General features: G+C 42.4%; 1 pseudogene; it reads left to right on the forward strand.

Annotated features, from left to right (window-relative positions):
* The first annotated feature begins 14416 nt into the window (after positions 1-14416).
* On the forward strand, positions 14417-15170 carry LOC134079199 (CD209 antigen-like protein C; annotated as a pseudogene).
* The last annotated feature ends 63 nt before the right edge of the window (positions 15171-15233 follow it).

Genomic DNA, 15233 nt, shown 5'->3' on the forward strand with positions numbered 1-15233 from the left:
TCAACCAGAGGGTGGAGCTCTTCAGGTTCGCCTGCGTCATGTGCCTGATATGGACAGACAGACAGACAGACAGAGGGGGGTGGGGGTTAAAAAAGAATATTAAAATCAGAATGAAAAGCTGCTTGATTCTAAACTGACGGCCCAGTATAATATGTTTATGTAACCTGCAAAAGTGAAAGTTTTAAAAACTGCATGCAATGCAAGAAATACAGCAGCCTACCCTTGGCAAAAGGCCTGAATAAGATTAGAATGTCTGTCCTATATTTAAAGACTCAACAGGAATGACATGTCATAACATGGACCATAGTAAGCTCTTCTAAACTGTAAAATACAAGAGACACAAAGTTGTGCGCACACTTGAGGGCATTCTTCAGTCAGAGCAGCTCACCTCCTTCCCCACATCATTCATCCCACAAGCAATTAGCCTTTTTAATAAACATAGGCCTACAAGGTAAAACACTGGATTTAAATTGTGCCGTACCCTGCTCAGCAGGCTTGAGCAAGACGTCACATCTGTACATTCAACAACTTTGCACATCTGTACATTTATCATTGTACATTTTAGTATTATAATTAATTATTATAATAATTATTATTATTCTTTCCTGTGCACTCAAACAGCCTCAGTACATTACTGGTCACTATGCATTGATGCCATGTGTATAAACAGTTTTTTCCTATTTGTCTAAATGTTTCATGTTTAAATGTCCCACCGTCCCTATTAATGTGTAATGTCAATGTGCTTGGAGGTTGTTATTGTTATTGTTTTGTGTTTTGATACTGTATTACAGTAGGTCATGTCCAAGCCCCATTTGCTGAGAAATAATTTCCCCATGGGGACAAAAAAGTTTCTCTATTCTACTCTACAGTTCTCATTCTCCAACGAAATCGTCTCTACCGAGCTCGAGTTGCTGCAGCCAACAGCTAGAGCTGCCAGGCAGACACTCTGGGGGCATGTTCATGGCCCCATAGTGCAATGGGTTGCACAAATCTGCATAATATGGTCAGGGAATGAGGACTGCTTTTGTAACGTGATCGAACATAATATTCTGACTGTGCCCAGGGTCCCTCACTGATCCTGTGCCCCTGGGCAAGTGCCCAGTTGCCCTAATGGTTAATCCGGCCCTGCAGTCCCAGACAGAGAGAGGCAGAGCAGAGAGACATGGCAGAGGAGGGAACATACGCAAACCCTGAGAACTTTCATATGAGTCCCACTTCTCAAGCAGATTCAGGAACACAAGAGAAAATCTATGCCAATGAGAAACCGTGTGGCAGACCTGAGAGGGCTACAGCCTCCAAGCCCTCTGGAGCGGTGAAGAGCTACTCTAGATGGCCTGCGGTGTGCCTGGGACTGCTGTGTGTTCTGCTGCTAGCACTCAACATAGGATTGGGTATTAAATACTTTCTAGAGAAATGCCAGCAACAGGCTGAGAAGGAGCACCTGCTAGCAAGCCATGTGAAGATCACCGTGGAAAGAGACCAGGCATTGGCCAGTAATACCGACCTGACCAGAGAGCTGGACCAGCTACTCAGCAGCAATGACCAGCTTCAAGACAGAATCTCTAAACTGGAAAAGAGATGTTCCTCTGGAAGCAATGTGAATATCAGCATGGAAAGAGATCAGGCATTGGCCAGTAATACCAACCTGACCAGACAGATGGACCAGCTACTCAGCAGCAATGACCAGCTTCAAACCAGAATATCTAAACTGGAAAAGAGATGTCCCTCAGGATGGAGATACTTTAATACCAAATGTTACCTCATCTCCTCTTCAATCAGAACGTGGTCTGAAAGCAGACAACATTGCAAAGACAGTGGAGGAGACCTGGTGATCATCAACAGCAAAGAGGAGCAAGTTTTCATTCATGGATTGGAAATATTCAGGGCCTGGATTGGACTGGTGTACAAGCAGGGTGTGTGGGAATGGGTGGACAACACACAGTTGTCCACAAGCTACTGGGATCAAAGACAACCCAATCGTGACGATGAGGACTGTGTTCTCATTGCTGCTGATAAAGGTGACACATTCTCTAGCTGGCATGATTACCCATGTAGTGACAAACATTATTTCATTTGTGGGATTCCAGCATACATGTAACACCTACAAAGGCACCTTTAAGAAATGTGCATGGATACTGTGTGAACTTATTAATTTTTCACGACACTCTGTGTTTTTAACTTATTGATGCAACATCTAATTCATACCTGTATGAACAAATAAGTGAGAGAATAAAAGGTACATTGCTGTATCTCAGTGAAGAATTAAAAAATGAACTACTGCTAATATCAACTGAAAGTGAAGACCAAGATTGCTGATATTTCTATACTGTATATTGATTAATGTGTATGACAAGTCTGTGAAATATATTTTATTTATAATGTGCTTCATCATGGAAACTGCATAGCAAAAAGAATGTTCTACATTGTCCCTATAGCTTCTGAATTACCTTGTTGTTTAACGTTTTCTGGTTTATTGATGGTAGATTGACACATGAGGGGGTAAAATGAGATTAAATATTTTGCATCATTGAGAATAAAGTTGAAATGTTGACAATTAAGTCGAAATGTTCTGAACAAAATGTTACAACTTGACATTCAAGATTAAAGCTTCAGTTGGCAAGATGTTTTTGATCATATTCATTGAAACCGACAGTGTGCTCCGACTGAACAACAACAGCTGGTTTTAGAAAAAAACCTTGTGCTTCTACCTCCACCTATAGCCTGTTATTTGTTTTGCAAAAATCCACCACTCCCAGTTCTTCTGGTCCAATAAGCGCAGGGATGATCGCTGGCAGATCTGACTGTCAATCACAGTTTGTCCACAGTCACTAAGCACAAACTCGATGGGAGGGTGCTTGGTGGTAGAGGCATGACAGCATACATTCAAAATGTTCAAAAGTCCCCTCAATCTGCCACACTTGCCAACTGCAGCTTTAACAGTTGGAAAATATCAAACTGCATGCTTGCACAAAAAGTCTTAGATGATCTGTTGAAAAACTTTCACAGTTTCATGTTCTACACTGGATGTGTGTGTGTGTACCCATTTATTGTAAACTTTGAAAGGTATGAAAAAGAAACTAAATCTAACTTGGAACAAACTCTCAGCTGATGGTGTTCATCAGGTGGGGGACAGGGATCTCTTTCACAACACAGAGGAATGTAGTTTGTCGTTGATCTCTTTGTGAGATCACTAGACTAAGTGTCTGAGGAGATGGCACAGCATGCACCTCCAGTCTAACAAATGTAGGTCACATGTTAAAGCATGAAAACGTTAAAGCATGAAGTCAATGTCCACACGGTGCCAGGGTGCACGGGAGGAATCCCTGACTGGACAGTAAAGGCAGAGCTGGTTCATATCATTCAGCTCTTTTAAGTTTACAATGTCTTAAAACAGCTGAGTGAACTGAATGTCTTCTGGTCTAATTGGACCATCAGAGTACTAACATTGGTCATCACCTCTGGCTCATTTGCGGCATTCAGAAACCTGCTTGAAAACCTCAAACAACAACTGAATGTAAGGCTTGATGAGCCCATTTCTGCATTACAGCTGATGTGCGAAAGCTTATTATCCATCATAATTCCCATATGTACATAATTTTACAGGGAAATATAAATATATAATATACGTCTTCGTTTGGAGAATGTTTGTTTGTGTTGGACGAGGGGAGACACCTGCAGGAAGGGGGTGTTGGGGGCTCAATCACTGGGACCTGAGCATGGCTCTGTACATGGCAAAGCCCAGCATCACAAACACTGTGGCTCCAACGCTCGCCTTCAACCACAAGGTGGAGCTCTTCAGGTCCACCTGCGTCATGTGCCTGATATGGACAGACAGAGGGGGGTGGGGGTTAAAAAGAATGTTAAAAGCAGAAAGAAAAGCTCTAAACTGACTGCTCAGTGTAATACTGTATGTTTACGTAACCTGCAAAAGTGAAAGAGTTTTAAAAACTGCATGCAATGCAATAAATACAGCAGTCTGCTCTTGGCAAAAGGCCTGAATAAGATTAGAATGTCTGTCTTATATTTTAAGACTCGACAGGAATGAAATTTCATAACATGGACCATAGTAAGCTCTTCTAAACTGTGAAATACAAAAGACACAAAGTTGTGCACATACTTGAGGCCTATCTTCACTCAGAGCAGCTCAGCCATCGAGCTCGAGTTGCTGCAGCCAACAGCTAGAGCTGCAGGCAGTTACAGTGCTACGCTATGGGGGATGTTCACGAGCCCCCATGTTCATGGCCCCATAGTGCAATGGGTTGCACAAATCTGCATAAAATGGTCAGGGAATGAGGACTGCATTTGTAACGTGATCAAACATAATATTCTGACTGTGCCCAGGGTCCCTCACTGATCCTGTGCCCCTGGGCAAGTGCCCAGTTGCCCTAATGGTTAATCCGGCCCTGCAGTGCCAGACAGAGAGAGGCAGAGCAGAGAGACATGGCAGAAGAGGGAACATACGCAAACCCTGAGAACTTTCATATGAGTCCCACTTCGAAAGCAGATTCAGGACCAGAGGAAAACATCTACGCCAATGAGAGTCCGTGTGGCAGACCTGAGAGGGCTACAGCCTCCAAGCCCTCTGGAGCGGTGAAGAGCTACTCTAGATGGCCTGCGGTGTGTCTGGGACTGCTGTGTGTTCTGCTGCTAGCACTCAACATAGGATTGGGAATGAAATACCTTCTAGAGAAACGCCAGCTACAGACTGAGAGGGAGGACCAAGCAAGTTATGTGAATATCCCCATGGAAAGAGACCAGGCATTGGATAGTAATCTGACCAGACAGATGGAGCAGCTACTAGCAAACTACATGAATATTACCATGGAAAGAGACCAGCTATCAGCCAGTAACACCAACCTGACCAGACAGATGGAGCAGCTACTAGCAAGCTATGTGAATATCACCATGGAAAGAGACCAGGAATTGGCCAGTAATGGCAACCTGACCAGACAGATGGACCAGTTTCAAGCCAGAATATCCGAACTGGAAAAGAGATGTTCCAAGGAAAGCCATGTGAATATTACCATGAGAAGCGACAAGGTATCAGCCAGTAATACCAACCTGACGAGACAGATGGACCAGCTACTAGCAAGCCATGTGAATATCACCATGGAAAGAGACCAGGCATTGGCTAGTAATACCAACCTGACCAGACAGATGGACCAGCTTTGCAGCACCAATGACCAGCTTCAAGCCAGAATCTCCGAACTGGAAAAGAGATGTTCCTCGGGAAGCTATGTGAATATCACCAAGGAAAGGATGGACCAGCTTCTAGCAAGCAATGTGAATATTACAATGGAAAGAGACCAGGCATTGGCTAGTAATACCAACCTGACCAGACAGATGGACCAGCTTTGCAGCACCAATGACCAACTTCAAGCCAGAATCTCCGAACTGGAAAAGAGATGTTCCTCGGGAAGTCATGTGAATATCACCAAGGAAAGGATGGACCAGCTTCTAGCAAGCAATGTGAATATTACAATGGAAAGAGACCAGGCATTGGCTAGTAATACCAACCTGACCAGACAGATGGACCAGCTTTGCAGCACCAATGACCAGCTTCAAGCCAGAATCTCTAAACTGGAAAAGAGATGTCCCTCAGGATGGAGATATTTTAATACCAAATGTTACCTCATCTCCTCTTCAGTCAAAATGTGGTCTGAAAGCAGACAACAATGCAAAGACAGTGGAGGAGACCTGGTGATCATCAATAGCAAAGAGGAGCAAGTTTTCATTTATGGATTGGAAATATACAGGGCCTGGATTGGACTGGTATACAACCAAGGTGTGTGGGAATGGGTGGACAACACATCATTGTCCACAAGCTACTGGGATCAAAGACAACCCAATTGTGATGGTGAGGGCTGTGTTCTCATTGCTGCTGATAAAGGTGACACATTCTCTAGCTGGCATGATTACCCATGTAGTGACAAACGTTATTTCATTTGTGAGACTCCTGCATACATGTAATACCTACAAAGGCACTTTTAAGAAATCCGCATGGATGTGAGGTATATAAGTATGTGAACTTAATGATGAGACATCTAGTTCATACCTGTGTGAAAAAATAAGTGAGAGAATAAAAGGTACATTGGTGTATCTTAGTGAAGAATTAAAAATAAAACAGAATCAATACAAAAAGAACAACTGCTAAGATTGAAAGTGAAGACCAAGATTGCTGATATTTCTATATTGATTCATGTGTATGACAAGTCTATTAAATATATTGTATACATTAATGTGCTTCATTATGTAAACTGTAGCAAAAAGAATGTTCTACAGTACATTGTCCCTGTGTTCTCAATTATCTTATTGTTTAACGTTGGTTATTACTTTTATTGATGGCAGATTGCCAAATGAGGGGGTAAAATGAGATTAAATATTTTGCATAATTGAGAATAAAGTTGAAATGTTGACAATTAAGTCGAAATGTTCCGAACAAAATGTTATACCTTGACATTCAAGATTAAAGCTGCAGTTGGCAAGATAGTTTTTGATCCTATTCACTGAAACCGACAGCTGCGGTTTCCAACAGATCAAGCTCAGACAGAACAACAACAGATGGTTTTAGAAAAAAACCTGTGCTTCTACCTCCACCTATAGCCTGTTATTTGTTTAGCAAAAATCCACCGCTCCCAGTTCTTCTAGTCCAATAAGCACAGGGCTGTATGATCACTGGCAGACCTGACTGTCCATCACAGTTTGTTCACAGTGAGTAACAAGTACAAACTTGATGGGAGGGTGCTTGGTGGTAGAGGCATTACAGTACACGGTACTGTACATTCAAAGTGTTGGTTAAGTCCCCTCAATCTGCCAGACTTGCCAACTGCAGCTTTAACAGTTGGAAAATATCAAACTATAGTTTTAGTGCATGCACAAAAAGTCTTCAATGATCTGTTGAAAAACTTTCGCAGTTTCCTGCTGTGCACTGGATGTGTGTGTGTGTGTGTGTGTGTGTGTGTGTGTGTGTGTGTGTGTGTGTGTGTGTGTGTGTGTTTACCCATTTATTGTAAACTTTGGAAGGTACTGTATGAAAAAGAAACTAAATCTAACTTTGAACAAACTCTCAACTGATGGTGTTCTTCAGGTGGGGGACAGGGATCTCTTTCACAACACAGAGGAATGTAATTTGTCGTTGATCTCTTTGTGAGATCACTAGACTAAGTGTTTGAGGAGATGGCACAGCATGCCCCTCCAGTCTAAGAAATGTACTGTAGGTCACTTGTTAAAGCATGAAGACCCGTTAACGTCCACACAGTGTCAGGGTGCACGGGAAGAATGCCTGACTGGGTAGTAAAAGCAGTGCATGTTTGTGTGTGTGTGTGTGTGTGTGTGTGTGTGTGTGTGTGTGTTTTTAATCAACCTGCCAGGGATTGCTGAAAAGAACTAGCTTGTATTGCTAACTTGTTTACATTTATGTGGCTTCTTTAAATTAACATGTTAATTATGTGTGTCATAAGGTGGCAATAAAGGCTTTATTTATAGTTTTGACTAAGGTGTTTCATTTGCAAGAGATTTGAAGCATTTACATGGTGGTCTATATCAAGCAATGTGGCTTGAGACTGAAATGCTAAATGTTATTATGGTGTTTGGCATAAAAAAAATAATATAAAGGCAATGTGTTGGAAACAACACAAACTGTTATCCCTCTCTGGACACAGATGTGTTAAAAACAACACAAGTTGTGTTATTTTCAACACATATTGTGTAACAAATAACAAAAGCAATGTGTTGTTTTCAACACATTCATTTTAAGAAGGTGTCTGACATATCACACCAAGAGTACTGTAGTAGATCAGTAGAATCTCACACTTGTTCTTAGAATATGCTTATTTGTTCCGCCAGAATCTACAGGTGTTATGAACACGTTAGCCCAAGGTTCTTCCTCTGTGAGACTCAGACAGTTGTTAGTCGTCACTTGAGTAGCATCAGCAGTGACAGACAAAGAGAGTGGCAGAGCGGAGAGATATGGCAGAAGAGGAAACATATGTCAACCCTGATGACTTTCATATGAGTCCCACTTGTCAAGCAGATTCAGGAACGGAGGGAAACATCTACGCCAATGCGGGTTTTTGCGGCAGACCTGAGAGGGCTACAGCCTCCAAGCCCTCTGGAGCGGTGAAGAGCTACTCTAGATGGCCTGCGGTGTGTCTGGGACTGCTGTGTGTTCTGCTGCTAGCACTCAACATAGGATTGGGAATCAGATACGTTCTGGAGAAACACCAGCTACAGTCTGAGAGGGAAGACCTGCTAGCAAGCCATGTGAAGATCACCATGGAGAGAGACCAGCTACTCAGCACCAATGACCAGCTTCAAGCCAGAATCTCTGAACTGGAAAAGAGATGTCCCTCTGGATGGAGATATTTTAATACCACATGTTATCTCATCCCCTCTTCAGTCAAAACGTGGTCTGAAAGCAGACAACAATGCAAACACAGTGGAGGAGACCTGGTGATCATCAACAGCAAAGAGGAGCAAGTTTTCATTCATGGATTGGGAATATTCAGGGCCTGGATTGGACTGGTGTACAACCAGGGTGTGTGGAGATGGGTGGATAACACAACATTGACCACAAGCTACTGGGATCGAGGGGAACCCAGTAATTCTGATGAGGACTGTGTTCTCCTTGCTGCTGATAAAGGTGAATCGTTCTCTAGCTGGCATGATTACCCATGTAGTGACAAATATTATTTCATTTGTGAGACTCCTGCATACGTTTAATACCCACAAAGGCACTTAAAAAAAATCTGCATGGATATTGTCTGTATTGTTGATGAGACATCTAATTCACACCTGTTGTATTCCGTGAATAATGAAAAATAAAACAGAATCTGTACAAAAAAATTGGAAAATTAAAGGAGCTACTGCCAATATCAACTGAAAGTGAAGACCAAGGTTGCTGATATTGATTCATGTGTAGGACAAGCCTGTGAAATATATTTCATGCATTCATAATGTGCTTCATAACTGTCATAACAAAAATAATGTACTGCATTGTCCCTAGCTTCTCAATTAACTTGTTGTTTTTCTGCTTTACAATTCAGAGATTTATGGCAGATTGCCACACCAGAGTTTAAAAATAACATAAAAACAAGATCTTGCATCATGGAAAATACAGTTGAAGTATTATTGACAATTAAGACGAAATGTTCCGACAAACTCTTATAACTTGACCTTCAAGATTAACATTTGGAGAATAAATCAAACTATACTTTTAGCGCAAATGCTTACACAAAAAGTCTGAGAAAATCTTTTCAAAAACTTGTTTTCTCAATATACAGTATCTGAATTTCCTGTTCTTTCTGAATGACATTACCATGTGCCTGTATACTGGAGAGGCCTTTCATTTTGTAAACTGTTATTTTTTTGCCCTGAAGCCAAGACTGGTCCATAGCTCATGTTTATGTTTTCCAGACTGTGAGTTTGTGTTTAACATTTTTTTTTTTTTTTTTAAAGAAAACAGCCAGGTTCAGGTGAGAAAAATTAAGATAAGGCTTTAAAGGCATAGCTAACCTTCTGAATTGGAGGTAGCGCGTGTGTGTGTGTGTGTGTGTGTGTGTGTGTGTGTGTGTGTGTGTGTGTGTGTGTGGGTGGGTGGGTGTGCGTGCGTGCGTAATAGTAGCAATGTGTGTGTGCACACACATCACCCTTCACCTCTCACCTCCACTTCATCATTCTCTCAGTAGCACGGTGTAGCAGCTTTAAGCTGCATTCACATACGTCGCTACTCGCCCATCTCTGAGCGAGTACTGTCAATGTAAAGTGAATGTGTTCTAGCTGAATATGGCCAGGACAGGCGATGCGAGGACTAGCGATGCGATGTGGGCGGGTACAAAGTTAAAATAATTTTAACTTCCAGCGATGCGAGTGAAGCGAGTGAAGCGAGTACCAAACCAGAATGTAGAATAGAGATGATTGACAGTTAACGGAAGCGAGGAGCGATGTGCGAGTAGCGACGTATGTGAATGCCCCTTTAGTGTGAAAAGCTCCAACCACAATAACAACACACCAGCCATGGCTTTAGCAGCGCCCATTTATTGTAAACTTTGGAAGGCGTGAAAATGAAACTAAATCTAATTTTGAACAAACTCTCAGCTGATGGTGTTCTTAAGGGGTGAGGGGTCAGATAACTCCGCCTTTGACGTCCACACGGTGGACGGGTGCATGGGACGAATGCCAGTACTGGCCAGTAAAGGCAGAGCAGGTTCATTCTGCTCTTTTAAGTCCTTGACGTGTTAAAAGAGCTGAGTGAACTGAATGTCTTCTGGTGTAATTGGACCATCGGTGTACACTGATGATATACACTGATCACCTCTGGCTCATTTGTGGCATTCAGAAACCTGCCTGAAAAGCTAACCTCAAACAACAACTGAATGTAACGCTTCAAGAGCCCATTTGTGCATTACAGCTGATGTGCAAAAGCTTATTATCATGATTCCTATTTTTATATAATTTCAAGGGGAAATATAAATATATACTGTATGTCTTCGTTTGGAGAATGTTTGCTGGTGTTGAACGAGGGGAGAGACCTGCAGGAAGGGGTTGTTGGGGGCTCAATCACCAGGACCTGAGCATGGCTCTGTACATGGCAAAGCCCAGCACCACAAACACTGTGGCTCCAACGCTCGCCTTCAACCACAAGGTGGAGCTCTTCAGGTTCGCCTGCGTCATGTGCCTGTATGGACAGACAGACAGAGGGGGCTGGGGGTAAAAAAGAATGTTAAAATCAGAATGAAAAGCTGCTTGATTCTAAACTGACTGCCTAGAGAGTGTGTAATATGTTTATGTAACCTGCAAAAGAGTTTTAAAAAAACTGCATGGAGTGCAATAAACACAGCAGTCTATTGGCAAAAGGCCTGAATAAGATTAGAATGCCGGTCTTATTATTTTAAGACTCAACAGGAATGAAATGTCATAACATGGACCATAGTTAGCTCTTCTAAACTGCAAAATACAAAAGACACAAAGTTGTGCACACATTTGAGGCCATTCTTCAGTCAGAGCAGCTCACCTCCTTTTCCAAAGTATACTGAAATCTCAAACGAAAACAATCGGTTCTACCGAGCTCGAGTTGATGCAGCCAACAGTTAGAGCTGCCAGGCAGTTACAGTGCTACGCTATGGGGGATGTTCACGAGCCCCCATGTTCATGGCCCCATAGTGCAATGGGTTGCACAAATCTGCATAATATGGTTAGAGAATGAGGACTGCTTTTGTAACGTGATCGAATATAATATTCTGACTGTGCCCAGGGTCCCTCACTGATCCTGTGCCCCTGGGCAAGTGCCCAGTTGCCCTAATGGTTAATCCGGCCCTGCAGTCCCAGACAGAGAGAGGCAGAGCAGAGAGACATGGCAGAGGAGGGAACATACGCAAACGCAAACCCTGAGAACTTTCATATGAGTCCCACTTCTCAAGCAGATTCAGGAGCAGAGGGAGACATCTATGCCAATGAGAAACCGTGTGGCAGACCTGAGAGGGCTACAGCCTCCAAGCCCTCTGGAGCGGTGAAGAGCTACTCTAGATGGCCTGCGGTGTGCCTGGGAGTGGGACTGCTTTGTGTTCTGTTGCTAGCACTCTACATAGGACTGGGAATTAAATACTTTCTAGAGAAACGCCAGCCACAGGTTGAGAGGGAGGACCAAGCAAGTTATGTGAATATCCCCATGGAAAGGGACCAGGCATTGGATAGTAACCTGACCAGACAGATGGAGCAGCTACTAGCAAACTACATGAATATCACCATGGAAAGAGACCAGGCATTGGATAGTAACCTGACCAGACAGATGGAGCAGCTACTAGCAAACTACACGAATATCACCATGGAAAGAGACCAGCTATCAGCCAGTAACACCAACCTGACCAGACAGATGGACCAGCTACGAGCTAGAATCTCAGAACTGGAAAAGAGATGTTCCTTGGGAAGCTATGTGAATATTACCATGAGAAGAGACCAGGTATCAGCCAGTAATACCAACTTGAAAAGACAGGTGGTCCAACTTCAAGCCAGAATCTTGGAACTGGAAAAGAGATGTTCCTTGGAAAGCCATGTGAATATTACCAAGGATAAGATGGGCCAGCTTCTAGCAAACAATGTGAATATCACCATGGAAAGAGACCAGGCATTAGCTAGTAATACCAACCTGACAAGACAGATGGACCAGCTTCTAGCAAGCTATGTGTATATCACCACGGAGAGAGATCAGGTATCAGCCAGTAATACCAACTTGAAAATTCAGGAGGACCAACTTCAAGCCAGAATCTCGGAACTGGAAAAGAGATGTTCCTTGGGAAGCTATGTGAATATCACCATGAGAAGCGACCAGGTATCAACCAGTAATACCAACCTGACGAGACAGATGGACCAGCTTCTAGCAAGCTATGTGAATATCAGCATGGAGAGAGACCAGGCATTGGCCAGTAATACCAACCTGACCAGACAGATGGACCAGCTACTCAGCAGCAATGACCAGCTTCAAGCCAGAATCTCTAAACTGGAAAAGAGATGTCCCTCAGAATGGAGATATTTTAATACCAAATGTTACCTCATCTCCTCTTCAGTCAAAACATGGTCTGAAAGCAGACAACAATGCAAAGACAGTGGAGGAGACCTGGTGATCATCAACAGCAAAGAGGAGCAAGTTTTCATTTATGGATTGGGAATATTCAGGGCTTGGATTGGACTGATGTACAAGCAGGGTGTGTGGGAATGGGTGGACAACACACAGTTGTCCACCAGCTACTGGGATAAAAGACAACCCAATCGTGACAACGAGGACTGTGTTCTCATTGCTGCTGATAAAGGTGAAACATTTTCTAGCTGGCATGATTATCCATGTAGTGCCAAACATTATTTCATTTGCGGGATTCCTGCATACATGTAATACATGTACCTACAAAGGCTTAAAAAAAAATAAAAAATAAATAGAAATTATTGATATTCCACAACACTCTGAGCGTTCATAACTTATTGATGACACATCTAATTCATACCTGTATGAAAAAAATAAGTGAGAAAATAAAAGGTGCATTGTTGTATTTCAGTGAAGAATTAGAAATAAAACAGAATCAGTATTAAAGCAACATAATTTCAATTGCAAGTGAAGACCAAGACTGACATTTATTCATATTGATTCATGTGTAGGACAAGCCAGTGAAATATATTGTATTCATAATGTGCTTCATAAATTATGGAAACTGTCAAAAAGCAAAAAGAATGTTCTACATGTTCCCTTGCTTCTCAATTATCTTGTTGTTTAACTTGTTCTGGTTTATAATTAAGAGATGTACAGTATGACATATTGCCACATAAGATGGTAAAAATTAGATTAAATGTTTTGTATCATTGAAAATAAAGTTGAAATGTTGACACTTAAGTTGAAATGTTCTGAACAAAATGTTATAACTTGACATTCAAGATTAAAGCTGCAGTTGGCAAGATAGTTTTTGATCCTATTCACTGAAACCGACAGTACGCTCCGACAGAACAACATAAATCAGGCGGTTCTAGAGAAAAAAAGACAGCGCTTACCTCCACCTAGAGCCTGTTATTTGTCAGGCAAAAATCCACTGCTCCCGGTTCTTCTGGTCCAATAAGCGCAGGGCTGTATGATCGCTGGCAGATCTGACTGTCAATCACAGTTTGTTCACAGTCACTATAAGCACAAACTCGATGGGAGGGTGCTTGGTGGTAGAAGCATGACAGTATACATTCAAAGTGTTCAAAAGTCCCCTCAATCTGCCACACTTGCCATCTGCAGCTTTAACAGTTGGAAAATATCAAACTATAGTTTTAGTGCATGCACAAAAAGTCTTAGATGATCTGTTGAAAAACGTTCTCGGCTTCATGCTGTGTATTGGACACGTGTGTGTGTGTGTGTGTGTGTGTGTGTGTGTGTGTGTGTGTGTGTGTGTGTGTGTGTGTGTGTGTTAGTCAGTTTTGTGTGTGCTGTTTTCAACACATTCATTTTAAGAATGTGTCTGTCACATCACACCAAGATATAGATCAGTAGAATCTCACACTTTGAGGGCTGAGAACCAAAGGGGGCTGAGTGACATTTTGGTCAAAATTGAGTTATACATATCACCTGAAAGCTCTTAATGAGCTCTTTCTAACTGACAAAATTATAGACGTAAAATATTTATAAATATAACGTTATTGAACAAAAACCAAAGGTCTTTAACTGTGAACATATAGAAGCAGTTAGATTTGTTTTGGTTCTCCTGTAAAGTTGGTGAAATGTCACTTACTGTACGCCCCTTTGGTTTTCAGCCCTTGACTTGTTCTCAGAAATGCTTATTTGTTCCGCCAGAATCTGTGTTGTGAACACATGTTAGCTCCAACTCTTTACTCTAAGACTCGGATAGTTGTTGTGCATCAGCAGTGACAGACAAAGAGAGTGGCAGAACAGAGAGATATGGCAGAAGAGGAAACATATTCCAACCCTGATGACTTTCATATGAGTCCCACTTCAGGACCAGAGGGAAACATCTATGCCAATGAGAGTCTGTGTGGCAGACCTGAGAGGGCTACAGCCTCCAAGCCCTCTGGAGCGGTGAAGAGCTGCACTAGATGGGTCGCTGTGTGTCTGGGACTGCTGTGTGTTCTGCTGCTAGCACTCAACATAGGATTGGGAATCAGATACGTTCTGGAGAAACGCCAGCTAGACTGAGAGGGAGCACCTGCTAGCAAGCCATGTGAATATCACCATGGAGAGAGACCAGGCATTGGCCAGTAATACCAACCTGACCAGACAGATGGAGCAGCTACTAGCCAGAATCTCTAAACTGGAAAAGAGATGTCCCTTAGAATGGAGATATTTTAATACCAAATGTTACCTCATCTCCTCTTCAAAGGAAACATGGACTGAGAGCAGACAACAATGCAAACGCAGTGGAGGAGACCTGGTGATCATCAACAGCAAAGAGGAGCAAGTTTTCATTCATGGATTGGGATACAGTTTTTGGATTGGACTGATGTACAACAATGGGTGGAAATGGGTGGATAACACACCATTGTCCACAAGCTACTGGGATAAAGGACAACCTGATGGGCTTCATGTTGAGGGCTGTGTTCTCATTGCTGCTCGTGGTGATACAGTCTCCAACTGGCACGATTATCTGTGTAGCGACAAATATTATTCCATTTGTGGGATTCCTGCATATGTGTAATACCCTCAAAGGCACTTAAAAAATCTGCATGGATACTGTAGGAACTTTTTGATTTTCCACGAC

This window comes from Sardina pilchardus, chromosome 1, assembly GCF_963854185.1.
Source record: "Sardina pilchardus chromosome 1, fSarPil1.1, whole genome shotgun sequence".
NCBI lineage: Eukaryota > Metazoa > Chordata > Actinopteri > Clupeiformes > Clupeidae > Sardina > Sardina pilchardus.